General features: G+C 42.4%; 1 protein-coding gene across 1 annotated transcript in view; it reads right to left on the reverse strand.

The window, feature by feature from the left end:
• Nucleotides 1–27962, reverse strand: part of LOC106611870 (bifunctional heparan sulfate N-deacetylase/N-sulfotransferase 1) — a 93242-nt gene that overhangs the window by 46243 nt on the left and 19037 nt on the right. The window contains exon 2 of the mRNA XM_014212488.3: nt 4266–4379. The gene's annotated coding sequence lies outside the window, so the exon portion shown is untranslated. The remainder of the gene's footprint in view (nt 1–4265; nt 4380–27962) is intronic.

Here is a 27962-nt window from a genome sequence, read left to right on the forward strand (position 1 = left end):
CTATCTGTAGTGCCTTGCGGTCAGAGGCCGAGCAGTTGCCAAACCAGGCAGTGATGCAACCAGTCAGGATGCTCTCGGTGGTGCAGCTGTTAAACCTTTTGAGGATCTGAGGACCCATGCCAAATCTTTTCAGTCTCCTGAGGGGGAATAGGTTTTGTCATGCCCGCTTCATGACTGTCATGGTGTGCTTGGACCATGTTAGTGTGTTGGTGATGTGGACACCAAGGAACTTTAAGTTCTCAACCTGCTCCACTGCAGCCCCGTCGATGAGAATGGGGGCGTGCTAGGTCCTCTTTTTCCTGTAGTCCACAATCATCTCCTTTGTCTTGATCACATTGAGGGAGAGGTTGTTGTCCTGGCACCACACGGCCAGGTCTCTGACCTCCTCCCTATAGACTGTCTCGTTGTTGTCAGTGATCAGGCCTACCACTGTTGTGTCATCGGGAAATTTAATGATGGTGTTGGAGTCGTGCTTGGCCGTGCAGTCATAAGTGAACAGGGAGGACAGGAGGGGGCTGAGCACACACCCCTGAGGGGCCCCTGTGTTGAGGATCAGCGTGGGATGTGTTGTTACCTACCCTTACCACCTGGGGGCGGCCCGTCAGGAAGTCCAGGATCCAGTTTCAGAGGGAGGTGTTTAGTCCCAGGGTCCTTAGCTTATTGATGAGCTTTGAGGGCACTGTGGTGTTGAACGCTGAGCTGTAGTCAGTGAATAGCATTCTCACATAGGTGTTCCTTTTGTCCAGGTGGGTAAGGGCAGTGTGGAGCGCAATAGAGACTGCATCATCTGTGGATCTGTTGGGGTGGTACGCAAACTGGAGTGGGTCTAGGGTTTTTTGGGGATGAGGGTGTTGATGTCTGCCATGACCAGCCTTTCAAAGCACTTCATGGCTACAGACGTGAGTGCTACGGGTTGGTAGTCATTTAGGCAGGTTACCTTATTGTTCTTGGGCACAGGCACTATGGTGGTCTGCTTAATACATGTTAGTATTACAGACTCGGACAGGGAGAGGTTGAAAATGTCAGTGAAGACACTTGCTAGTTGGTCAGCGCATGCTCGCAGTACACGTCCTGGTAATCCGTCTGGCCCTGTGGCTTTGTGAATGTTGACCTGTCTAAAGGTCTTACTCACATCGGCTGCGGAGAGCCTGATCACAGTCTTCCGGTTCAGCTGGTACTCTCATGCATGTTTCAGTGTTATTTTTCTCGAAGCGAGCATTGTAGTAGTTTAACTCGTCCGGTAGGCTCATGTCACTGGGCAGCTCTCGGCTGTGCTTCCCTTTGTCGTCTGTAATAGTTTGCAGGCCCTGCCACATCTGACGAGCTTCAGAGCCGGTGTAGGACGACTCAATCTAAGTCCTGTATTGACGCATTGCCTGTTTGATGGTTCATCGGAGGGCATAGCGGGATTTCTTATAAGCTTCCAGGTTAGAGTCCCGCTCCTTGAAAGCGGCAGCTCTAGCCTTTAGTTCAGTGCGGAAACTGCCTGTAATCCATGGTTCTGGTATGTTCGTACGGTCACTGTGGGGACGACGTCATCGATGCGCTTATTGATGAAGCCAATGACAGATGTGGTATACTCTTCAATGCCATTGGAGTAATCCCGGAACATATTCCAGTCTGTGCTAGCAAAGCAGTTGTGTAGCTTAGAATCTGTTTCATCTAACCACTTTTTTATTGATCTAGTCACTGGTGCTTCCTGCTTTAATTTTTGCTTTTAAGCAGGAATCAGGAGGACAGAATTATGGTCAGATTTGCCAAATGGAGGGCGAGGGAGAGCTTTGTATGCATCTCTGTGTGTGGAGTACAGGTGGTCCAGAGTTCTTTTCCCTCTGGTTGCACATTTAACCTGTTGATAGAAATTAGGTAAAACTGATTTAAGTTTCCTTGCATTAAAGTCCCCGGCTACTAGGAGAGCCGCCTCTGGGTGAGCATTTTCTTGTTTGCTTATGGTGGAATACAGCTCATTCACTATCTTGGTGCCAGCCTCTGACTGTGTTGGTATGTAAACAGCTACAAAGAATATAGATGAAATCTCTCTCGGTAGGTAATGTGGTCTGCAGCTTATCATGAGAAACTCTACCTCAGGCGAGCAATGGCTCAAGACTTCCTTAGATATTGCGCACCAGCTGCTGTTTACAAAAATACATAGACCGCTGCCCCTTCTCTTACCAGACGCTGCTGTTCTATCCTGCGGTTACATCGTATAGCCAGCCAACTGTATGTTGATATTGTCATCGTTCAGCCACGACTCCGTGAAACATAAGATGTTACAGTTTTTAATGTCCCGGTGGTAGTGTAATCTTCCAAAAACTCATCCATTTTATTGTCCAAAGATTGCATGTTTGCGAGCAGAATTGAGGTGAGTGGGGGTTTATTCGATCGCCTCCTACTCCTGAGAAGGCAGCCCGCCCTCCGGCCTCTCTTTCTCCGCCTCCTCCTCACGCAGATCACTGGGGTCGGGGCCTGTTCCGGAGGGAGCCATTTATCCTCCGCCTCGGGCTCGTCAGAACCGTGAAAGAAGAAAAAGGATTCTGCTAGTCCGTGGTGAGTAATCGCAGTCCTGATGTCTAGAAGTTATTTTCGGTCATAAGAGCCGGTAGCGGCAACATTATGTCAATTTTTTTTTTTTAAATGGTCCAATTCACGCACTTGTCAAGAGAACATCCCTGGTCATCTACTGCCTCTGATCTGGAGACTCACTAAACACAAATGCTTTGTTTGTCAATTACAGTTCAAGTCAGAAGTTTACATACACCTTAGCCAAATACATTTAAACTCAGTTTTTCACAATTCCTGACATTTAATCCTAGTAAAAAATCCCTGTCTTAGGTCAGTTAGGATAACCACTTTATTTTAAGAATGTGAAATGTCAGAATAATAGTAGAGAGAATGATTTATTTCAGCTTTTATTTCTTTCATCCCATTCCCAGTGGGTCAGAAGTTAACATACTAATTGAGTGTATTTGATAGCATTGCCTTTAAATTGTTTAACTTGGGTCAAACGTTTTGGGTGGCCTTCCACAAGCTTCCCACAATAAGTTGGGTGAATTCTGGCCCATTCCTCCTGACAGAGCTGGTGTAACTGAGCCTCCTTTGCTCACACATGCTTTTTCAGTTCTGCCCACAAATCTTCTATGGGAGTGAGGTCAGGGCTTTGTGATGGCCACTCCAATACTTTGACTTTGTTGTCCTTAAGCCCTTTTGCCACAACTTTGGAAGTATGCTTGGGGTCATTGTCCATTTGAAAGACCCATTTGCGACCAAGCTTTAACTTCCTGACTGATGTCTTGAGCTGTTGCTTCAATATATCCACAAAATGTTCCTTTCCTCATGATGCCATCTATTTTGTGAAGTGCACCAGTCCCTCCTGCAGCAAAGCACCCCCACAACATGATGCTGCCACCCCCATGCTTCACGGTTGGGATGGTGTTCTTCGGCTTGCAAGACTCCCACTTTTTCCTGCAAACATAATGATGGTCATTATTGCCAAACAGTTCTATTTTTGTTTCATCAGACCAGAGGACATTTCTCCAAAAAGTACGATCTTTGTCCCCATATGCAGTTGCAAACAGTAGTCTGGCTTTTTCATGCGTTTTTGGAGCAGTGGCTTCTTCCTTGCTGAGCAGCCTTTCAGGTTATGTCGATATAGGACTCGTTTTACTGTGGATATAAATACTTTTGTACCCGTTTCCTCCAGCATCTTCACATGGTTCTTTGCTGTTGTTTTGCGATTGATTGCACTTTTTCCACCAAAGTACGTTCATCTCTAGGAGACATGACGGTATGGTGGCTGCGTGGTCCCATGGTGTTTATATTTGTGTACTATTGTTTGTACAGATGAACATGGTACCGTCAGGCATTTGGAAATTGCTCCCAAGGATGAACCAGACTTGTGGAGGTCTAGGCAAAGGGTGGCTACTTTGAAGAATCTAAAATATAATATATATTTTGATTTGTTTAACACTTTTTTGGTTACTACATGATTCCATTTGAGTTATTGTAAAGTTTTGACGTCTTCACTATTATTCAAAAAATTGTAAAAATAAAGAAAAACCCTGGAATGAGTAGGTGTGTCCAAACTTTTGACTGGTACTGTATAGAATGCATTAGTTCTATTCCAGGGATTCTGACAATGACTGGGCCTCTTGGGGATGAAAAAGCTTCTTTGGGATGAAGAAGCATTTCCCTGCCTATGATTAAGGTTTGGCTTTGGAGTGAATAAGCTCACACTAGATCTGTACTTAAGGAGACAGAGCTCTTACCTTCCCAAAACAAGATGTCCGCCAAATGTCCTCCAATGGCTCCCAACAGGTAGCAGACTAACACGCAAACCGGCCTCCTTCTGTAACGGTCTTCTGTCTTCCCTCTGGATTCACCTTGAGAAGAAAAGAACCGAACAAGGATACATCCATCAGATGAAAAATGAAATGAGTGAAAACATATTTTGCGAGGGGCTCCTGTGTTAGTAATAGTCCCTCAGTCTATCAGCACTGCCTCAGTGAGCCACCTCCTTTGTTCATTAATTGATTGTCTCTCCCCTGCTGAGCTCCAGTAACTAGGTTACATGGATTCATTTAAGGCAGAACCGACACCTCTCGTCAAGTGAGACCAGGAGATGAGAGATGGATGACGACGCCGGGGCATAGACGAACCAGGAACCACTGGCTGTTAATAGAACTAATGGAGTATGGTAGAAGATGGTAGCTTTATTGAAATAACCCTCATTTAATTAGCCTGAGTGATTGATGAGAGGAAGGAAGGGGCCGGGGAGATGGGTGAGAGGAAGCCATTATGTGAAGCTGATGATTTCACTCGAAAGGATGTGTATCATGTGAATGGATTCAAGTAGAGGAGTTCAAGTTTAAACATTTTATTGTCATGTGCACAAGTACAGTGAAATGTCTTTCCTGCTTACTCTTTTCCAACAATGCAGTAATCAATATAGGGCTGACCCAATTTAGTCGACCGGTCGATTTAGATTTATTTCGTAGAGCAGTAGCCAAAAAAATATACATTGCCAGTCAAATGTTTGGGCACACCTACTCATTCAAGGGTTTTTCTTTATTTTTACTACTTTCTACATTGAAGAATAATAGTGAAGACATCAAAACTATGAAATAACACATACTGAATCATGTACAAACCCAAAAAGTGTTAATCAAATCAAAATATATTTAATATTTGAGATTCTTCAAAAGTAGCCACTCTTTGCCTTGATGACAACTTTGCACACTCTTGGCATTCTCTCAACCAGCTTCATGAGGTAGACACCAGGAATGCATTTCAGGTGTGCATTGTTAAAAGTTAATTGTGGAATTTCTTTCCTTCTTAATACGTTTGTGCCAATCAGTTGTGTTGTGACAAGGCAGGGGTGGTATACAGAAGATAGCCCTATTTTGTAAAAGACCAAGTTCATATTATGACAAGAACAGCTTAAATAAGCAAAGAGAAACGACAGTCCATCATTACTTTAAGCAATGAAGTTCAGTCAATCTGGGAAACTTCAAGAACTTTGAAAGTTTCTTCAAGTGCAGTCGCAAAAACCATCAAGCGCTATGATGAAACTGGCTCTCATGAGGACCGCCACAGAAAAGAAAGACCCACAGTTACCACTGCTGCAGAGGATAAGTTCATTAGAGTTAAAGGCACCTCAGATTGCAGCCCAATTAAATGCTTAACAGAGTTCAAGTAACAGAAATCAAAACTATGAAATTACACATACGGAATCATGTAGTAACCAAAAAAGTGTTAAATAAATCAACATTTTCATGATGGTGCCGACAGAGACGGTCGCCTCATTTCGAGTTCTTAGGAAACTATGCAGTATTTTGTTTGTTTATGTAATATTTCTTACATTGTTACCCCAGGAAATCTTAAGTCTTATTACATACAGCTGGGAATAACTATTGAATATAAGATCAACGTCAACTTACCAACATTACGACCAGGAATATACTTTCCCGAAGCGGATCTTCTGTTCAGACCACCACCCAGGACAACGGATCTAATTCCAGTAGTCAATCCAAAACAACGGCGCTGCAGAAGGGGCAGATGAAGCTGCCACCTGGTCAGGCTCCGTAGACATGCACATTGCCCACCGCTCCCGAGTATACTACTAGCCGATGTCCAGTCTCTCGACAACAAGGTAGACGAAATTCGAGCAAAGGTTGCCTTCCAGAGAGACATCAGAGATTGTAACATTCTCTGTTTCACGGAAAAACGGCTCTCTCGGGCCGCCCCCAGGTGGTGAAGGTAGGAAACAACATCTCCACTTCACTGACCCTCAACACTGGGGGCCCACAAGGTTGCATGCTCAGCACCCTCCTGTACTCCCTGTTCACCCACGACTGCGTGGCGATGCACGCCTCCAACTCAATCATCAAGTTTGCAGATGACACAAAAGTAGTGGGCTTGATTAACAACAATGACGAGACAGCCTACAGGGAGGAGGTGAGGGCACTCAGAGTGTAGTGTCAGGAAAATAACCTCTCACTCAACGTCAATAAAACAAAAGGAGATGATTGTGGACTTCAGGAAACAGCAGAGGGAGCACCCCACTATCCACATCGAAGGGACAGCAGTGGAGAAGGTGGAAAGTTTTAAGTTCCTCTGCGTACACATCACAGACAAACTGAAATGGTCCACCCACAACAGACAGTGTGGTGAAGAAGGCACAACAGTGCCTCTTCACCCTCAGGAGGCTGAAGAAATTTGGCTTGTCACCCAAAACCCTAACAAATTTTTACAGATGCACAATCGAGAGCATCCGGTTGGGCTGTATCATAGCCTGGTACGGCAACCGCACCTCCCTCAACCGCAAGGTTCTCCAGAGGGTGGTGCGGTCTGCACAACACATCACAGGGAGCAAACTACCTGCCCTCCATGACACCTACAGCACACAATGTCACAGGAAGGCCAAAAAGACCATCAAGGACATCAACCATCCGAGCCACTGCCTGGTCACACCGCTACCATTCAGAAGGCAAGGTCAGTACAGGTGCATCAAAGCTGGGACGGAGAGACTGAAAAACAGCTTCTATCTCAAGGCCATCAGACTGCTAAACAGTACTCTAACTCAAAGAGGCTGCTGCCTACATTGAGACCCAATCACTGGCCACTTTAATAAATGGATCACTAGTCAGGATCACTGGATCCCAATCACTAATGCCACTTTAATTATGTTCACATATCTTACATTACTCAAATCACATTAAAATACTGTATTTTATACCATCTATTGCACCTTGCCTACGCCGCTCGGCCATTGCTCATCCATATACTTACATGTACATATTCTCATTCACCCTTTCAGATTTGTGTGTATTAGGTAGTTGTTAGATTACTTGTTAGATATTAATTCACTGTCGGAAATGCACAAGCATTTCGCTACACTCGGATTAACATCTGCTAACCATGTGTATGTGACAAATAAAATTGGAGTTGAGATACATCTCAACATCAAATGTATAGGGGAGACTGATTGAATCAGGCCTTCATTGTCAAAATGCTGCAAAGAAACCACTACCAAAGGACACCAATAATAATAAGAGACTTGCTTGGGCCAAGAAATATGAGCAATGGACATTAGACCAGTGTAAATCTGTCCTTTGGTCTGATGAGTCCAAATTTGAGACTTTTGGTTCCAACCGCTGTGTCTTTGTGAGATGCAGAGTAGGTGAACGGATGATCTCCGCATGTGTGGTTCCCACCGTGAAGCATGGAGGAGGTGGTGTAATGGTGTGGGGGTGCTTTGGTTGTGACACTGTTGGTGAATCATTTAGAATTTAAACCACCCTTAACCAGCATGGCTACCACAGCATTCTGCAGCGATACGCCATCCCATCTGGTTTGCACTTAGTGGGACGATCCTTTGTTTTTCAACTGGACAATGACCCAAAACACACCTCCAGGCTGTGAAAGGGCTATTTGACCAAGAAGGAGAGTGATGGAGTGCTGCATTAGATGACATGGCCTCCACAATCACCTGAACTCAACCAAATTGAGATCGTGTTGGGATGAGTTGGACCGCAGAGTGAAGGAAAAGCAGCCAACAAGTGCTCAGCATATGTGGGAATTCCTTCACGACTGTTGGTAAAGAATTCCTCATGAAGCTGGATGAGAGAATGCCAAGAGTTTGCAAAGCTGTCATCAATGCAAAGGGTGGTTACTTTGAAGAATCCCAAATATAAAATGTATTTTGATTTGTTTAACACTTTTTTGGTCACTACATGATTCCATATGTGTTAGTTTATAGTTTTGATGTCTTCACTTTTATTCTACAATGTAGAACATTTTAAAAAATAAATAAAAACCCTTGAATGAGTAGGTGTGTCCAAACTTTTGACTGGTACTGCATGTTCACTTCCATTCAAAAGTTTGTGGTCACTGAGAAATGTCCTTGTTTTTAAAAGAAAAGCACATTTTTTGGTCCATTAAAATAACACAACATTTATCAGAAATACAGTTTAGACCATGTTAATGTTGTAAATGACTGTTGCAGCAGGAAACGGCAGATTTTTTTATGGATTATCCACGTAGGCATACAGAGGGCCATTATCAGCAACCATCACTCCTGTGTTCCAATGGCACGTTGTGTTAGCTAATCCAAGTTTATCATTTTAAAAGGCTAATTGGTCATTAGAAAACCCATTTGCAATTATGTTAGCACAGCTGAAAACTGTTGTGCTGATTTAAAGAAGCAATAAAACTGGCCTTATTTAGACTAGTTGAGTATCTGGAGCATCAGCATTTGTGGGTTCGATTAAAGGCTCAAAATGGCCAGATACAAAGCCCTTTCCTCTGAAACTCGTCAGTCTATTCTTGTTCTGAGAAATTAAGGCTATTCCATGCTAGAAATTGCCAAGAAACTGAAGATCTCATACAACGCTGTGTACTACTCCCTTCACAGAATAGCGCAAACTGTCACTAACTAGAATCGAAAGAGGAGTGGGAGGCCCCGGTGCACAACTGAGCAAGAGGACAAGTACAGTAGAGTGTCTAGTTTGAGAAACAGACGCCTCACAAGTCCTCAACTGGCAGCTTCATTAAATAGTACCCGCAAAACACCAGTCTCAATGTCAACAGTGCAGAGGCGACTCCGGGATTCTGGCCTTCTAGGCAGAGTTCCTCTGTCCAGTGTCTGTTCTTTTGCTCATCTTAATCTTTTATTTTTATTGGTCAGTCTGAGATATGGCTTTTTCTTTGCAACTCTGCCTAGAAGGCCAGCATCCCAGAGTTGCCTCTATGTACAGTGTAGAGGTCGACCGATTATGATTTTTTTAACGCCGATACCGATTTTTGGATGACCAAAAAAAGCCGATGCCGATTAATCAGACGATTTTTTTAATGTATTTATTTATTTGTAATAATGACAATTACAACAATACTGAATTAACACTTAGTTTAACTTAATATAATACATCAATGAAATCAATTTAGCCTCAAATAAATAATCAAACGTTCAATTTGGTTTAAATAATGCAAAAACAAAGTGTTGGAGAAGAAAGTAAAAATGCAATATGTGCCATGTAAAAAAGCTAACGTTTAAGTTCCTTGCTCTGAACATGAGAACATATGAAAGCTGGTGGTTCCTTTTAACACGAGTCTTCAATATTCCCAGGTAAGAAGATTTAGCTTGTAGTTATGGAATTATAGGACTATTTCTCTCTATACCATTTGTATTTCATATACCTTTGACTATTGGATGTTCTTATAGGCACTTTAGTATTGCCATTGTAACAGTATAGCTTCCGTCCCTCTCCTCGCCCCTACCTGGGCTCGAACCAGGAACACATCGACAACAGCTACCCTCGAAGCATCGTTACCCATCACTCCACAAAAGCCGCGGGCCCTTGCAGAGCAAGGGGAACAACTACTTCAAGGTCTCAGAGCGAGTGACGTCACCAATTGAAACGCTATTAGCGCGCACCCCGCTAACTAGCTCGGGAGTTGATAGGCTTGAAGTCATAAACAGCTCAATGCTTGAAGCACAGCAAAGAGCTGCTGGCAAACGCACGAAAGTGCTGTTTGAATGAATGCTTACGAGCCTGCGCTGCCTTCCACCGCTCAGTCAGACTGCTCTATCAAATATCAAATCATATACTTAATTATAACATAATAACACACAGAAATACGAGCCTTAGGTCAATAATATAGTCAAATCTGGAAACTATCATTTCGAAAACAAAACGTTTATTCTTTCAGTGAAATACGGAACCGTTCCGTATTTTATCTAACGGGTGGCATCCATAAGTCTAAATATTCCTGTTACATTGCATAACTTTCAGTGTTATGTCATAATTACGTAAAATTCTGGCAAATTAGTTCACAACGAGCCAGGCGGCCCAAACTGTTGCATATACCCTGACTCTGCGTGCAATGAACACAAGAGAAGTGGCACAATTTCCCAGGTTTAATATTGCCTGCTAACGTGGATTTCTTTTAACTAAATATGCAGGTTTAATAAAATATACTACATTTTACATTTACATTTTTAGTCATTTAGCAGACGCTCTTATCCAGAGTGACTTACAGTAGTGAATGCATACATTTCATTCCATACATTTTTTTTCTGTGCTGGCCCCCTGTGGGAATCGAACCCACAACCCTGGCGTTGCAAACACCATGCTCCACCAACTGAGCTACAGGGAAGGCTTCTGTGTATTGTTTTTAAGAAAGGCATTGATGTTTATGTTTAGGTACATTCGTGCAACGATTGTCCTTTTTTCGCAAATGCACTTTTGTTAAATCATCCCCCGTTTGGCGAAGTTGGCTGTTTTTGTTAGGAATAAATAGTCTTCACACAGTTTGCAACGAGCCAGGCGTCCCAAACTGCTGCATATACCCTGACTCTTTTGCACAGAACACAAGAGAAGTGACACAATTTCCCTAGTTAAAAGAAATTCATGTTAGCAGTCAATATTAACTAAATATGCAGGTTTAAAAATATATAGTTCTGTATTGATTTTAAGAAAGGCGTTGATGTTTGTGGTTAGTTACACATTGGTGCAACGACAGTGCTTTTTTTGCGAATGCGCTTGTTAAATCGCCCATTTGGCGAAGTAGGCTATGATTCAATGATAAATTAACAGGCACTGCATCGATTATATGCAACGCAGGACAAGCTAGATGAACTAGTAATATCATCAACCATGTGTAGTTAACTAGTGATTATGTTAAGATTGATTGTTTTTTATGAGATACGTTTAATGCTAGTAAGCACCTTACCTTGGCTGCACTTGCATAACAGGTAGTCAGCCTGCCACGCAGTCTCCTCGTGGAGTGCAATGTAATCAGCCATGATCGGTGTCCAAAAATACCGATTACCGATTGTTATTGAAATCGACCCTAATTAATCGGCCATTCCGATTAATCGGTCGACCTCTAGTACAGTGGGCTACAAAATTACTGGCACCCCTGACTGGCAATGCACAAACATACTTTAAAAAATATAATTATAGAGAGAAACTCAAAATGCCAACATGTGAGAAATACTACACTTTATTACATTTTCAATGGAACCCACCAAAATCATTTATTGATTTAATTGAAAATCAATGTCCTCCAAATCAAGGTTTCACAATTAATGGCACCCATAAAGATTATTGTAAATAACATCTACCAAAATTAAACCAGGAATTAAATCCCACTTATTTAAATGTATCTAAGTCTTAAGGAACTATATTGAGCCATTACATCACTTCCTGTTTCACCAGGGTATAAAAATGAGGTAACATGCATGCGATATCCCTTTGTCATCCCACGCCATCAAGAAAACAGAAGAACTGGCAGTTCAAAAGAGACAGATGGTCGTAGACCTTCATAAATCTGGTAATGGCTACAAGAAGATCCACAAACAATTGAATATATCACTGAGCACTGTCAGGAAAATTCTTAAACATTCAAAGATATGGAACAGTTAAAAACCTCACGGGTAGAGGACACAAATGCATTTTGCCCCCCGGATAGGGAGGAGGATGGTGAGAGAAGCAACAAAATCCTCAAGAAACACTGTGAAAGAATTGCAGGCCTTGGTGGCATCTTGGGGTCACCAGCTTTAAAAAAGCACCATCAGACACACCTCCACAACCACAGGCTTTTTGGAATGGTTGCCAGAAGAAAGCCCTTTCTGACCCCAAGACACAGACGCAAGGGCTTGGAGTTTGCCAAATGTCATTTAAATTATGACTAGAAGAAAGTTCTCTGGTCAGATGAGACCAGAATTGAACGTTCTGGTCAGACGCAGCATCAGCATGTTTGGCGCTGAAACAGAGATGCATACTAGGAGAGGCACCTCATACCCACGGTGAAATATGGTGGTGGGTCAGTGATGTTTTGGGGCTCTTTTAATTCCAGAGGTCCAGGGGCACTGGTTAAGATTGATGGCATAATGAATTCCACCAAGTATCAGGCAATTTTGGCTGACATTCTGGTTGCCTCTGCCAGAAGGCTGGGACTTGGCCATAGGTGGACTTTCCAACAAGACAATGACCCAAAACATACCTCAAGATCCACACAGAAATGGTTCTGTGACCACAAAATCAATGTTCTGCCATGGCCATCTCTGTCGCCGGACCTCAATCCAATCAAAAACCCGTGGGCTGAGTTGAGGGCAGTTGAAAAGCGCAAACCCAAGAATGTGAAGGATCTTCAAAGGATCTTCATAGAGGAATGGTCCAAAACCCCTCCAAATGTGTTCCTTAACCTTGTCAAACATTACAGGAAAAGACTCCATGCTGTTATGCTTGCCAGAGGTGGTTGCACTAAGTACTAAATGAGGAGTGCCAATAATTATGAAACCCTGATTTTGGTGAAATGTATTTTGTATTGAATAATTGTATGATTTTGGTTGGTTCTATTGAAACATTAATAAAGTGTAGTATTTCTCACATGTTGGTATTTTGAGTTTCTCTCTATAATTATATTGTTTATATTTTTTAAATGTATTGCTTGTGCATTGCCAGTCAGGGGTGCCAGTCATTTTGGAGCCCACTGTATGTATGTGTGTGTGTGTATGTAGCAGGATTTAGAATCAGACGGGGGATACCGGAGATGGAGTATAGGCTAGAATTCTCAGCCGTGACATATTTTAACTCAAAATATGGACTTGTTAAGATATGGGAACAAGATTGTCTTTTCTTATTCTGGACTGGTTGTCATTCAGTTATGTTGTTTATGTTGTGTCCTGTTGACTGTATATGCTGTTGGTAGCCTAGTAGTTGGTTCAGTTGTTTTTGTAAAATGAACAGCGTATTTTGCAATAAATAATGTAAATGTGTTATTGCATGTATTATTTGGGCTTTGTAGTTCCCTAGCCTCAGAGCCCATGCCAGACTAAAATCAGCTGGGGGCCACTCTTTTTGATGCCTTATTAATAGATTTATAAAATCTATGCAACGAATCTTCCACCAACTGGTTTCTGTGCATGCCAATGCACCACAAAGCACTAACATTGTTTCCGATATACACAGGACCAGAGCCATTTATTTGGGCCGGAATAACCAATTATGGGGCCCAGAGGGCAAGAACGTCTTTAACCAACTGTAGTCGGAAAAAAATACATGTAAATCACAACACGGCGGTGCCACATGTAGTGACATGTTGGGAAAGCAGAGACACGTGCTGGCCAAATTGATAACACCACAGTCTGATCACAATGCAACAACAGAAATGAAGGAATTTACTTTAGGAAACTTTCTAAATGGACATTTGGAGAATTAGGAAACTGACACACGCATACCTGTCAAAAGGACACATCAATCATAGCCACCAGCGTATCTTAAACACACAAGAGCAAATCACATTAGTCCTTTCCTAAAAACGTTGGCTATTAAAACTCAATAGGCCTATGTGATAATGCTAAAACAATATAGCCTATCAAATTAATTGACAAGTAAAGTTTGAAGGAGGATAGAGAGACGTCTATGCGATAGAAGGCATATGATGAAGATTAAATGTACAACCATTAGCCATTTGAGTGTGGTTATGTTGATACCACATTTTAATTAATGTGTATGATCAGCCTATCTAAATCTGTCCCTGGCTGATATTTTTTGTCTCCGTCTTGCATAGCACCTGTTCAGGTGGTATGGCAACATAGGCTTACGAATCATAGACTAATATATGAATTACAATAATTTATAACACATCTGTGTTCACTGTTCCCGCATCTCTGCTGGCATCAGCTCCACAGGCCTCCTCTCTCTTCCGCTCTCCTCTCTCTATTCATAATAGCTCTTGTATCGAACCAGTATCTCTAAGCTGACTGACTATAAAGTAGGTTGCAGGGTTGGAAAGGCACTGGTGGTAAGTTTGAAAGACAGGAAGTAGTTCTGGTGTGATTGGCTGGTGGTGATAAATGCATAGCCTAAATGGCTGAACTGATGTGTTGCAAACGTGAAGGAGATTCATTCATTAGCACAACTCCTGCTGTAGATACTGGTGTGGGGAATGTTTTTTCGTGTTTCATAGCAAGTGTGAGCGTGCTTGATATCAACATTTCCATCCGTGTGCCATATTTGAATTGTGTTATCATTCAAAATGTCGATACTGAAATGTAACTGTTCCACAAAAATGCGAGATGGAAAAAATGTATACGCATTATGATGGTAAAAGAATATGCAACAAGTGTTCTAACAAAAATGTCCATATTTAAACTATTGAAATGGCTGATAAATGCAATTAAAAAATGACAAAGAAAAGAGTCACAACAGAATTTGATCTTAATAAATCCAACGCATCAAAGGAATATTGTCCATAAATCAAAACCAACATCTTTGAAATTTACATTTTTCATACACAGCACCAGTCGAAGCTTGACACACCTACTCATGAAAGGGGTTTTCTTTATTTTGACTATATTCTCCATTGTAGAATAATAGTAAAGACATCAAAACTATAAAATAAAACATTATAAATTCTTCAAAGTAGCCACCCTTTGCCTTGATGACAGCATTGCACACTGTTGGCATTCTCTGTGTGCAAAGCTGTCATCAAGGCAAAGGCTGGCTACTTTGAATAATCTCAAATTCTTATCACATAGGCCTATCGGCTTTTAATAGCCAACATTTTTAGGAAAGGACTAATGTTTAACACTTTTTTGGTTACTACATGGTTCCATATTTGTTATGTCATATGTGATGTCTTCACTATGATTCTACAATATAGAAAAAAGTAAAATAAAGAAAAACCCTTGAATGAGTAGTTGTGTCTAAACTTTTGACTGGTACTGTATATTATCAAATATTACATTCATTAATTTAGTTAATTTCAGACTTAAATAAAACAAGTAATAATTGAAGGCAATAATGAAAGCACATGTTGCTGCACACAGAGACCATTCATCTAATTTCATTCAAGCTTTATTTTTATTTAACCAGGTGAATTACTTTTATTTAAACAGGTATTTCACCTTAATTTAAAAACAGGTTGGTGTCATTGAAATTAAAATATAGGCCGATTCAATAGTATTTTTTCTCAATAAAACAGTTAATCTCAAATAAATGACAGGGCTGGCTGGCTAAAAACACAACAGCTCTTGTTTAATGAAACAATATTATTTATTTCCATGTGATATCAAAACCATGTTTGTTAAAACAGAACAAAACGCAACATAGAGCTGAACAGAATTAAACACAAAGGACGTTTTTAATGAAACAAAACACAGTGCATTAGGATTTAAGCCTTTTATCCATCACTTTAAATGCCCGTGGAGAAAGAGGATGTCGCTCACAGAGGGCTTGAGAATGGAATGTCTTTCCTCCAAAAATCCCGGTCAGAGATGGCATTGGAATCCGGGATGGTGAGGACGTGGCGGGCAAGGTAGCTGAGTGCAGGGAACTGAAAACTGTGCATGCCACCACAACAGAACAGGGGCGGGTCTGCTTGTTAGACTGGGGTCAAGTTTTACTGACATACAGTATTTTATTTTCCAGTGGTCTTGACTCGGGCGTAATGATATCTGCTCCATCCTCCCAGTCAAAGAACTCATGGTATGTGACTGTTGGTCTCTTTGGCTGTGAGGGTCCTGGCTCTTACTGGCTCCACTCTCAAGGCCCAAAGTCACAATAAGCTCTTTGGTTGCCTCCTCTCATGCAGTTTCCTCCAGCATCTTCACCAGACACAGCTTGGAGGACAAAAACGCTGCTATCATAAAAAGTTTGGGGAGAAGCCGTAGTCACTAGCCTGCATGCGACTTCAAGCTAGGCTATATGTTGTTTGAGATCAGTCATTTTGTAGGCCTACCGCTTTAAAGAACAACGTTTTACAATATCATGGACAGAACAAATATAGTTCAATAAAACAAGAGGGGTTGTGTTTTTAGCCGGCGTGCGGTGAAAATCACCGGTCATTTATAAGTATTTATAAGAATTTCTATTTACCTCCGAACTGGAATACCTCAACTGAAGCTAGCGAGCTAACTAGCTACCAGTCAGCTAACCACTGCTAGCGGTCAGCAGCTAACCTTTAGCTCAGAAAGCTCTCGCCAGTTTGTACAACGCGTTTCAAACCAGAGCATACCGGACCTATTTTTCTCTCCATATCCCTGGATTCCTGCCGCAAACTCTGAACCTTTTCATCTGGATCATCACAGCTAGCTAACCGCAACCCGGGTTGACTACTCCTGGCTAACGTTTCCGTCCCGGAGCTACCACCAACTAGCCTGGAGCTAGCCCATGCTAGACCCATCTCCCGGCTAAGGCTCCAGGGGTACTCCTGAAGCCCACTCCTCGGCTACAATATCCGGACCCCTTCTACTGCCGGTACGGGGCACGGAACCCCGCCGATCCTTCACGACTGGAATACTGACATAATCTGCCCGAGGATCCCAACAGGCCCCTCAGGCGCGACGTCCCCTGAAGGCCCATTCTGCTAACCGCGGCCTGCTAGCTATCTAGAGCATATTGGACTGTTAGCTGATCTATCGGACAGTTTCTTGGACCACTATACCCATTTTGCCAATTGGATTTGGACCCCTCTGCTACTTGGAACCCTACTAATTCCACGACTGGTCTATCGACGTCACCGCACGAGGATGCAAAAACAGACTTTCTCCCATCGTGACGTCCATCTAAGGCCCTTATGCTAGCAGCTAGCCCCGGCCTGCTAACTGCTAGCTTGCTAGCCCCGGCCTGCTAACTGTCTGAATCGCCATGTTCCCAGCCAGCCCAACCACACCACTCACTGGACCCATACAGTCACTTGGCTACGCATGCCTCTCCCTAATATCAATATGCCTTGTCCATTACCGTCTTGGTTAGTGATTACTGTCTTATTTCACTGTAGAGCCTCTAGCCCTGCTCAATATGCCTTAACCAACCATGTTGTTTCACCTCTCACATATGCGATGACATTACCTGGTTTAAACGTCTCGAGAGACTAAATCTCTCTCAACATTACTCAATGCCTAGGTTTACCTCCAAAGTACTCTCTTCCTACCATACCCTTGTCTGTACATTATGCCTTGAATCTATTGTATCGTGCCCAGAAACCTGCTCCCTTTACACTCTGTTCCGAACGTGCTAGACGGCCAGTTCTTATAGCCTTTAGGCGTACCCTTATCCTACTTCTCCTTTGTTCCTCTGGTGATGTAGAGGTTAATCCAGGACCTGCAGTGCCTTGCTCCACTCCTACTCCCCAGGAGCTCTCATTTGTTGACTGTAACCGTAAAAGCCTTGGTTTCATCCATGTTAACATTAGAAGCCTACTCCCTAAGTTTGCTTTATTCACTGCTTTAGCACATTCTGCCAACCCGGATGTCTTAGCTGTGTCTGAATCCTGGCTCAGGAAAACCACCAAAAACCCTGACAATTCCATCCCTAACTATAACATTTTCCGCCAAGATAGAACTGCCAAAGGGGGCAGTGTTGCAATCTACTGCAGAGATAGCCTGCAGAGTTCTATCTTACTATCCAGGTCTGTATCAAAACAATTTGAGCTTCTACTTCTAAAAATGCACGTTTCCAGAAACAAGTCTCTCACCATTGCCGCTTGCTATAGACTACACTCTACCCCCAGCTGTGCCCTGGACACCATATGTGAATTGATTGCCCCCCATCCATCTTCTGAGCTCGTGCTGCTAGGTGACCTAAACTGGGACATGCTTAATACCCCGGCAATCCTACAATCTAAGCATGATGCCCTCAATCTCACAGAAATGATCTATGAACCTACCAGGTACAACCCCAAATCCGTAAACACGGGCACCCTCATAGATATCATCCTAACTAACTCGCCCTCCAAATACACCTCTGCTGTTTTCAACCAAGATCTCAGCGATCACTACCTTATTGCCTGCATCCGTAATGGGTCTGCGGTCAAACGACCACCCTTCATCACTGTCAAACGCTCCCTAAAACACTTCAGCGAACAGGCCTTTCTAATTGACCTGGCCGGGGTATCCTGGAATGACATTGACCTCATCCCATCAGTAGAGGATGCCTGGTTATTCTTTAAAAGTGCCTTCCTCACCATCTTAAATAAGCACGCTCCATTCAAAAAATGTAGAACCAGGAATAGATATAGCCCTTGGTTCACTCCAGACCTGTCTGCCCTTGACCAGCACAAAAACATCCTGTGGCGTTCTGCATTAGCATCGAATAGCCCCCGTGATATGCAACTTTTCAGGGAAGTTAGGAACCAATATACACAGGCAGTTAGGAAAGCTAAGGTGAGCTTTTTCAAACAGAAATTTGCATCCTGTAGTACAAACTAAAAAAAGTTATGGGACACTGTAAAGTCCATGGAGAATAAGAGCACCTCCTCCCAGCTGCCCACTGCACTGAGGCTAGGAAACACTGTCACTACCGATAAATCCACAATAATTGAGAATTTCAATAAGCATTTTTCTACGGCTGGCCATGCTTTCCACCTGGCTACCCCTACCCCGGTCAACAGCCCTGCGCTCCCCACAGCAACTCGCCCAAACCTCCCCCACTTCTCTTTCACCCAAATCCAGATAGCTGATGTTCTGAAAGAGCTTCAAAATCTGGACCCCTACAAATCAGCCGGGCTAGACAACCTGGACGCTCTCTTTCTAAAATGATCTGCCAAAATTGTTGCAACCCCTATTACTAGCCTGTTCAACCTCTCTTTCATATCGTCGAAGATTCCCATAGATTGGAAAGCTGCCGCGGTCATCCCCCTCTTCAAAGGGGGAGACACTCTAGACCCAAACTGCTACAGACCTATCTATATCTATTCTACCCTGCCTTTCTAAGTTAACAAACAGATTACCGACCATTTCGAATCTCACCGTACCTTCCCTGCTATGCAATCTGGTTTCAGAGCTGGTCATGGGTGCACCTCAGCCACGCTCAAGGTCCTAAACGATATCATAACCGCCATCGATAAGAGACATTACTGTGCAGACGTATTCATCGACCTGGCTAAGGCTTCTGACTCTGTCAATCACAACATTCTTATTGGCAGACTCAACAGCCTTGGTTTCTCAAATGATTGCCTCGCTTGGTTCACCAACTATTTCTCTGATAGTGTTCAGTATGTCAAATCGGAGGGCATGTTATCTGGACCTCTGGAAGTTTCTATGGGGGTGCCACAGGGTTCAATTCTTGGGCCGACTCTTCTCTGTATACATCAATGATGTTGCTCTCGCTGCTGGTGATTCTTTGATCCACCTCTACGCAGACGACACCATTCTGTATACCTCTGGCCCTTCGTTGGACACTGTGTTAACTAACCTCCAAATTAGATGTCGACCGATTATGATTTTTCAACACCGATACCGATTATTGGAGGACCAAAAAACCCCGATACCGATTAATCGGTCGATTTTTTATTTATTTGTTTGTAATAATGACAATTACAACAATACTGAATGAACACTTATTTTAACTTAATATAATACATAAATAAAATCAATTTAGCCTCAAATAAATAATGAAACATGTTCAATTTGATTTAAATAATGCAAAAACAAAGTGTTGGAGAAGAAAGTAAAAGGGCAATATGTGCCATGTAAAAAAGCTAACGTTTAAGTTCCTTGCGCAGAAAACGAGAACATATGAAAGCTGGTGGTTCCTTTTAACATGAGTCTTCAATATTCCCAGGTAAGATGTTTTAGGTTGTAGTTATTATAGGAATTATAGGACTATTTCTCTCTATACGATTTGTATTTCATATACCTTTGACTATTGGATGTTCTTATAGGCACTTTAGTATTGCCAGTGTAACAGTATAGCTTCCGTCCCTCTCCTCGCTCCTACCTGGGCTCGAACCAGGAACACATCGACAACAGCCACCCTCGAAGCAGCGTTACCCATGTAGAGGAAGGGAAAAAACTACTCCAAGTCTCAGAGCGAGTGACGTTTGAAACGCTATTTGCGCGCACCCGGCTAACTAGCTAGCCATTTCACATGGGTTACACCAGCCTAATCTTGGGAGTTGATAGGCTTGAAGTCATAAACAGCGCAATGCATTGCGAAGGGCTGCTGGCAAAATGCACGAAAGTGCTATTTTGAATGAATGCTTACAAGCCTGCTGCTGCCTACCATCGCTCAGTCAGACTGCTCTATCAAATCATAGACTTAATTATAACATAATAACACACAGAAACACGAGCCTTAGGTCATTAATATGGTCGAATCGGGAAACTATCATCTCGAAAACAAAACGTTATTCCTGTTACATTGCACAACCTTCAGTGTTATGTCATAATTACGTAAAATTCTGACAAATTACCCAAAGTGTTGCATATACCCTGACTGCGTGCAATGAACGCAAAATGACACAATTTCACCTGGTTAATATTGCCTGCTAACCTGGATTTCATTTAGCTAAATATGCAGGTTTAAAAATATATACTTCTGTGTATTAATTTTAAGAAACGCATTGATGTTTATGGTTAGGTACAGTCGTGCAACGATTGTGCTTTTTTCGCAAATGCGCTTTTGTTAAATCATCCCCGTTTGGCGAAGTCGGCTGTCTTTGTTAGGAAGAAATAGTATTCACACAGTTCGCAACGAGCCAGGCGGCCCAAACTGCTGCATATACCCTGATTCTGTTTGCAAGAGAAGTGACATATTTTCCCTAGTTAAAATAAATTCATGTTAGCAGGCAATATTAACTAAATATGCAGGTTTAAAAATATATACTTGTGTATTGATTTTAAGAAAGGCATTGATGTTTATGGTTGGAGCAACGTGTACCTAAGCGATTATATGCTGCGCAGGACAGGCTAGATAAACTAGTAATATCATCAACCATGTGTAGTTAACTAGTTATTATGATTGATTGATTGTTTTTTATAAGATAAGTTTAATGCTAGCTAGCAACTTACCTTAGCTTCTTACTGCATTCCAGTAACCTCGTGGAGTGCAATGTAAAGCAGGTGGTTAGAGCGTTGGACTAGTTAACCGTAAGGTTGCAAGATTGAATCCCTGAGCTGACAAGGTAAAAATCTGTCTTTCTGCCCCTGAACACGGCAGTTAACCCACCGTTCCTAGGCCGTCATTGAAAATGAGAATGTGTTCTTAACTGACTTGCCTAGTTAAATAAAGGTCTACATTTTTTTTTTATAATAATAATTAAAAAATTATAATAATAATTAAAAAAAAATATATATATATATAATAATAAAAAATTAAAAAATTAAAAAAAAAAAAAAATGTTTTTTGCCAAATCGGCGTCCAAGAATACCGATTTCCGATTGTTATGAAAACTTGAAATCGGCCCTAATTAATCGGCCATTCCGATTAATCGGTCGACCTCTACTCCAGATGAGCTTCAATGCCATACAACTCCGTGGCCTCCAACTGCCCTTAAATGCAAGTAAAACTAAATGCATGCTCTTCAACCGATCGCTGCCCGCACCTGACCGCCCGTCCAACATCACTACTCTGGACGGTTCTGACTTAGGATATGTGGACAACTACAAATACCTAGGTGTCTGGTTAGACTGTCAACTCTCCTTCCAGACTCGCATTAAACATCTCCAATCCAAAATGAAATCTAGAATCGGCTTCCTATTTCGCAACAAAGCATCCTTCACTCATGCTGCCAAACATACCCTTGTAAAACTGACCATCCTACCGATCCTCGACTTCGGCGATGTCGTTTACAAAATAGCCTCCAACACTCTAATCAGCAAATTGGATGCAATCTATCACAGTGCCATCCGTTTTGTCACCAAAGCCCCATATACTATACACCACTGCGACCTGTATGCTCTCGTTGGCTGGCCCTCGCTTCATACTCGTCGCCAAACCGACTGGCTCCAGGTCATCTACAAGTCTCTGCTAGGTAAAGCATCGCCTTATCTCAGCTCACTGGTCACCATAGCAGCACCCACCTGTAGCACGCGCTCCAGCAGGTATATCTCACTGGTCACCCCCAAAGCCAATTCTTCCTTTGGCCACCTCTCCTTCCAGTTCTCTGCTGCCAATGACTAGAACGAACTGCAAAAATCTCTGAAGCTGGAGACTCTAAGCTCCCTCACTAGCTTTAAGCACCAGCTGTCAGAGCAGCTCACATATCACTGCACCTGTACATAGCTCATCTGTAAATAGCCCATCCAATCTACCTTATCCCCACACTGTATTTATTTATCTTGCTCCTTTGCACCCCAGTTTCTCAACTTGCACATTCATCCTCTGCACATCCTACCATTCCAGTGTTTAATTGCTATATTGTAATTACTTTGTCACCATGGCCTATTTATTGCCTTACCTCTCTTATCCTACCTTATTTGCACATGCTGCATATAGATTGTCTTACTGTATTATTGATTGTATGTTTGTTTATTCCATGTGTAACTCCGTGTTGTTGTATGTGTCGAACTGCTTTGCTTTATCTTGGCCAGGTCGTAGTTGCAAATGAGAACTTGTTCCTGGTTAAATAAAGGTGAAATAAATAAAAATAAAATAAAGAATTCTGTAGAATATAGGATGGCTGCATTAGATTAACTAGACCGATCTGGTCGAATAAATGTGAAATACCCGGTTAATAAAAAAATATTAACCTGGTTCAATAAAAATATTAAATTGTTATTTTGTTTAGCACATGGGGATGTGTGAAACTTACTCCTCAGCCTGAAGTTTTCAAATTGCGCCAGACAATAGCTAGCTTTGTGAAGCTTTTTAAGCCGCTTCAGGAGAGCGGACAAATGTTCTAGCAAGGCAGAGGTCCCGAGTTCGCGCCAGTTATGGGCCGAATCGGGAGGAAGCACCAAGAAAGCAGAGTGACGTCCTTTACATTTGCATGCATCAAACCTATAGGCATACCCGCTTTAATGATGAAAAATATATATGTTTTAGCCTTTGTTGCTTTTGTAGAGCAGTGCAAAATAAACTCGGACTCCAACAAATTCCATTCCAACGAAAACATGTTTAAATGACTAGTTTTAGCTTGCACTGGCCATCACAGAGTGCAAGCAGCAGCTATTCAACAAACCATGCACACACACACACCCGTGGCCCAAACCGGCGAGAGGAATGAATGAACAATGAACTGAAGAGAGGAGAACAATGAATGAACAATGAAATTGCACCAGCAAGACTTGTGTGATTTTATAGCATAGAAAATGCTAATTCAAGATGGTTTCTTAGGTGCTAAGTTACATGTTCGGTGACTTGGTGAGACGTATCAGTAGCTATGTTAGGCTCAGTGTAGTCCCCATATCACCCCTCGCGTGCATGTGTGTGTGTGGCCAGAGGCCATGACAGAACCCCATCTGGACCAACAGCTCAACAGCTGACCCCACCAACAGACTGGCCCTGGTATGGCCTGCAGGTGACAACTAGCTCCTAGCACCTGCCCAATAATGTGTAAAAAAACTGAGGGTGAGAGGATTGGAATGGGAAGAGTTTACGGTGGCGATATTGGAGTTGTCAATACTAGGAGTAGAGGTGGTGAAATAAGGTGAGTCAGGAACGAGTATGAGTGAGCAGTAAGCCCAGCTCAAGGCAGTCGGTAGGTAACTTCAAAAGGAACACAAAATTCGACATACCAATTTGGATCTAGCTAAAAATGCTTGAAATCAGTTATAGAACCCATTGCCCTTCATGGTTGTGAGGTCTGGGGTCCGCTCACCAACCAAGAATTCACAAAATGGGACAAGCACCAAATTGAGACAGAATTAGAACGCAGAATTAGAACGATACCCGCTAATTATCAAAATCCAGAAAAGAGGCGTTAAATTCTACAACCACCTAAAAGCAAGTAATTCCCAAACCTTCCATAACAAAGCCATCCCCTACAGAGAGATGAACCTGGAGAAGAGTCCCCTAAGCAAGCTGGTCCTGGTAATTAACAAAAAAACTGAGCAAACTAGAATGTTGGCAGAATACCTGACCACTGTGACTGACCTAAACTTAAGGAAAGCTTTGATTATGTACAAATTGTGAGCATAACCTTGCTATTGAGAAAGGCTGCCGCAGGCAGACCTGGCTCTCCAGAGAAGACAGGGTATGTGCACACTGCCCACAAAATGAGGTAGAAACTGAGCTGCACTTCCTAACCACCTGCCAAATGCATGAGCATAGAGACACATATTTCCCTCAGATTACACAGACCCACAAAGAATTGGAAAACAAACCCAATTTTGTGCTATCACAGCAGCAAGATGTGTGACCTGTTGCCACAAGAAAAGGGCAACCAGCGAATAACAAACATTGTAAATACAACTCAACTTATTTTCCCTTTTGTACTTTAAATGTTTGCACTTAATATGACATTTAAATTGTCGTTATTCTTTCAGAACTTTTGTGAGTGCAATGTTTACTGTTCATTTTTTTATCGTTTATTTCACTATGTTAATTATCCATGTCACTTGCTTTGGCAAATGTAAACATATGTTTCCCATGCCAATAAAGCCCTTCAATTAAATTTTAAGAGAGAGAGAGAAAGAGAGAAAGAGAGAGAAAGAGAGAAAGTGTTCAAAACAGTAACTTCTCTTTACTCTGGAAAAGCTGTGATCACCCACTTTGCAAATTGAGAAATCCAAACAGTCCATCTGAAGCAGGATGAGGCCATTGGGTTGTATCTGTGAGCCTGATCACTAATTCATGACTAATTTCCCAGGCAGGCAGTGTTACAGAGTGTATCTTTATCTTCCCTACAATTAACAGCAAGTGGACGAAAGGCCCTAATCAATCAACCTCTGAAAGGAGAACGGTTCACAAACACTGTTCTTGTTCTTCAGCAGAAAACAGGCCTACACATGTTGGGATTCATGAACGTTCACGTAATCAGCAGTGTTTACAGTGCGAGATAAAAAAATATATCCTACCGCTGTACCGCATATTAATTCCAATATGCTGTCGTGCTGTGAAGGAAGAATGCTTGTTTTTGTATGTTTTAATTAGTTGTATGACAAAGTCTGAGAGACATTGCTGTTGTTGTGCACAACAAAAGGAATGTTGCAGAATGTCCATAACTTTTCAAACTCTCTGTAAATCAATCAACAGAAAAACAAAACACTAAACCTTTATCCCTCTCTCCATCTCTAGCTCTCCCTCCCTCCATCCCTCGCTCCATCCCTCTGCTCACACAGGGAAGCTAGACAAATCTAATTAGTGATGCCATATCCCCCGTGTCCCCCAGAGACTCCATGGTTCCCTGTCGCAGTGGGAGATTAACCACAACAACACTAGTAGGAGCCGCCGCATCAGCCCCAACATCAACACAATTAAGCAGGAAATTAGACGCATGACACGTCGTCACATCCCCTCGACTTCATTAGATTGCCGATATCTCCTCCACAGGTGTAATGTGAGGAGCCTACATTATAAACATTGCTAGGGTTAGAGCTAGGATAGATATTGTAGTCTAGACTTACGTGACCTCAGCTGCCCTTTGAGGTCCCTGTAGGTGGTGTTTTACTTGACAGCACTAGGCCTATATGAAGGACGGACACTCGGACAGACAGACAGGCAGGCAGGCAGGCAGGCAGGCAGGCAGACCGACCGACCGACCGACAAACTGACAGTATTGTCCTCTCATAACATAGCATCACGCCCAACCTTGATGGTTGTTATAACAACATTGACATATAAACAATACAATTAAGTTTTTCTGGAGAACATATTTGTTCTGGTAGAGAGCTGTCAGACAGAGGGGAGGGGATAAACAACAACATGTTTACTGCTGCTTTCCATGGCCTTGTTGACTTGTCACAGACAGACGGTAGAATTTGTTTGCCTGTGGCCCTGTTTGACAGCTGGCTCAGCTGCTGGACTCAAGTGGGGATGAAATGGGCCGCTCCACCGCACGCCAGCCTGTCGTCACCAGCAACTAAACCACACAACTAACTAACTTCGATACCGGTACTACGTTTAGTATCACGATACCAGAGTTTTGACTTCAATACCGGTACCATGTTTAGTATCACGGTAATCGATTCCATCACGATACCAAAATGCTACCAAGGTAAAAGTAAAGGCTTCAGAATGGCACTTGATCCAGACAGATAAACTCAGCTACTGCTCTGTGCAATCGTTGGGCATCTTTTGAGTTCAATATCAGGAACCTCACCATTTTTCAGAGACACAGCCATGTATGCATTAATGAATCAATTGTACAAACAATTAAATGTTTTACTACATTTTTTGTTTGTTTTTACCAACATAACATACATAACCTTCATAACGGTAATCACAGTCCTCGTGCCCAAGAAAGCAAAGGGAACCTGCCTAAATGATTACCGCCCCGTAGCACTCATGTCGGTAGCCATGAAGTGCTTTGAAAGGCTGGTCTTAGCTCAAATCAACACCATCATGCCGGAAACCCGAGACTCCCTCCAATTTGCATACCTCCCCAACAGATCCACAGATCCAAACACACCAATACAGTCGTGAAGAGGGCACGACAAAACCTATTCCCCCTCAGGAGACTGAAAAGATTTGGCATGGGTCCCCAGATCCTCAAAAAGTTCTACAGCGGCACCATCGAGAGCATCCTGACCAGTTGGATCAACGCCTGTTATGGCAACTGCTCGGCATCTGACCATAAGGCACTACAGAGGATAGTGGGTACGGCCCAGTACATCACTGAGGCCAAGCTTCCTGCCATCCAGGACCTATATAATAGGCGGTGTCAGAGGAAAGCCCATAAAATTGTCAGAGACTCCAGTCATCCAAGTCAAAGACTGTTCTCTCTGCTACCGCATTGCAAGCTGTACCGCACTGGCAAATCTAGGACCAAAAGGCTCCTTACAGCTTCTACCCCCAAGCCATAAGACTGCTGAACAATTAATCAAATGGCCACCCGGAATATTTACATTGACACCCCCCTTTGTTTTTAACACTGCTGCTACTCGCTGTTTATTATCTATGCAGTGTCACTTCACTCCCACCTACATGTACAAATTACCTTGACTCGGTACCGGTACCCCCTGTATATAGCCTCGTTATGGTTATGTAATTTCTTGTGTTACTTTTGGATTTTTTTACTTTCGTTTATTTAGGAAATATTTTCTTAGCTCCATTTCTTGAACTGCATTGTTGGTTAAGGGCTTGTAAGTAAGCATTTCATGGTAAGGTGAAACACCTGTTGTATTCGGCGCATGTATTAGGCGCATGTGACAAATCAAATTTTATTTGAATGGTAAATCTCTATTAAATCAAGATGTAGCCTAGGCCTATCCACAATACAGGTGAATGCATATTCAGTAGGAATTCATGCATTGAGTTATTTAACTTGTTTTGGCCCGATTTCATGGGGCTACAAATGACAAACAATCTGTTTCCCTTCCATTTGGGAGTTATTTTATTGTATTGATCAACACCATTTGCATAGAAGTAGCTTCTTTAATAAAAATGTGCACTGTCTCTTTAATCAGTAATGACATCATTCAGGAGGAGCTCACTAACTTGGAGTTCTAAAAACCGGAAAGCATTTTCCTCTGATTCATTCAGCAATAGAGAGCAATAGTAAGGGCGTCTTTGTGTAGGCACTAACTCCACCATGGCTCGTAAGACAAGGCTTATGGGGAAATTAATGGAGTT

The sequence above is a fragment of the Salmo salar genome, chromosome 09, assembly GCF_965601325.2.
Source record: "Salmo salar chromosome 09, fSalSal1, whole genome shotgun sequence".
Taxonomy (NCBI): Eukaryota; Metazoa; Chordata; class Actinopteri; order Salmoniformes; family Salmonidae; genus Salmo; species Salmo salar.